We start from the raw sequence: 2,035 nt of genomic DNA, 5'->3' as shown, positions 1-2,035 counted from the left end.
CATCCGCAAGCTTAGGCTCTTGCCACTCCTTGTTCCATAATCCATCAAATATTTACCCAAAACTTAAAAACTTCACAACACAAAACTTAACAAGAGAATCTCATGAGCTCCGTTAGCGAAAGAAAACAAAACAGCACTTCAAGGTACCATAATGAACTCATTCTTTATTTATATTGGTGTTAAACCTACTATATTCCAACTTCTCTATGGTTTATAAACTATTTTACTAGCCATAGATTCATTAAAATAAGCAAACAACACACGAAAAACAGAATCTGTCAAAAACAGAACAGTCTGTAGTAATCTGTAACTAACGAAAACTTCTGGAACCCCAAAAATCCTAAAATAAATTGCTGGACATGAGGAATTTATCTATTAATCATATGCACAAAGAATTAACTAAATAGCAATCTCCAATAAAAATGGCAGCAATTCTCGTGAGCGCTAAAGTTTCTGTTTTTTTACAGCAGGAACAAAAAGACTTTCCCCAAGTCTTCCCAATGGTTCTACTTGGCACAAACACTAATTAAACACAAAAAACACAACCGAGGGAGACCTGGATTAGGGGGTGTCCGGATAGCCGGACTATACTTTCGGCCGGACTCCTGGACTATGAAGATACAAGATTGAAGACTTCGTCCCTTGTCCGGAAGGGACTTTCCTTGGCGTGGAAGGCAAGCTTGGCGATACGGATATGTAGATCTCCTACCATTGTAACCAACTCTGTGTAACCCTAGCCCTCTCCGGTGTCTATATAAACCAGAGGGTTTTAGTCCGTAGGACGAACAACAATCATACCATAGGCTAGCTTCTAGGGTTTAGCCTCCTTGATCTCGTGGTAGATCTACTCTTGTACTACCCATATCATCAATATTAATCAAGCAGGAGTAGGGTTTTACCTCCATCGAGAGGGCCCGAACCTGGGTAAAAACATCGTGTCCCTTGTCTCCTGTTACCATCCGCCTAGACGCACAGTTCGGGACCCCCTACCCGAGATCCGCCGGTTTTGACACCGACATTGGTGCTTTCATTGAGAGTTCCTCTGTGTCGTCACTTTTAGGCCCGATGGCTCCTCCGATCATCAATGATGATGCGATCCAAGGTGAGCCTCTTCTCCCCGGACAGATCTTCGTATTTGGCGGCTTTGCACTGCGGGCCAATTCGCTTGGCCATCTGGAGCAGATCGAAAGCTATGCCCGTGGCCGTCAGGTCAGATTTGGAAGTTTAAACTACACAGCGGACGACCGCGGAGACTTGATCTTCGACGGATCTGAGCCGCAGCCCAGCGCGCCGCACTGTCCCGGTGGGCATGATCTAGCTCTGCCGCCGAACAGTGCCCTGGAGGCCGCACCTGTGTTCGCTCCGACCCTTGGCTCGGAGCCGACCACATCAATCGAGGATGGATGGTTAGACACTGCCTCGGGGGCTGCAATCTCTACGGAAATCAAGCCGAAAACCAGCCCTCCGCGAAGCCCGTGACTCCAAGATGCCGGACTCCTCTCTGGACTCTGATCCCTCCGCGCCCCTACCGATCGAATCCGATTGGGCGCCGATCATGGAGTTCACCGCCGCAGACATCTTTCAACACTCGCCCTTCGGCGACATTCTGAATTCACTCAGGTCTCTCTCTTTGTCAGGAGAGTCCTGGCCGGACTATGATCGACAGGATTGGGATGTGGAGACAAAGAAATTTGATGCCCACCCACCACCCACTTTGTAGCCACTGTCGATAATTTAAACGACGTGCTCGACTTCGACTCCGAAGACATCGACGGTATGGACGCCGATGCAGGAGACGATCAAGAACCAGTGCCTATAGGGCACTGGAAAGCCACCTCGTCATATGATATATACATGGTGGACACCCCAAAAGAAGGCAATGGCGATGGAACAACGGAGGATGACCCCTCCAAGAAGCAGCCTAAGCGCAGGCGTCAGCGGCGCCGCTCTAAATCCCGCCAAAGCAAAAATGGTGATTCCGGCACGGGAGATAATAACACCCTGGACAGTGCCGAAGACAACTACCTCCAGCAAG

Source organism: Triticum aestivum, chromosome 7A (assembly GCF_018294505.1).
Source record: "Triticum aestivum cultivar Chinese Spring chromosome 7A, IWGSC CS RefSeq v2.1, whole genome shotgun sequence".
Lineage (NCBI taxonomy): Eukaryota > Viridiplantae > Streptophyta > Magnoliopsida > Poales > Poaceae > Triticum > Triticum aestivum.
Note: the sequence above shows the minus strand (reverse complement) of the source record.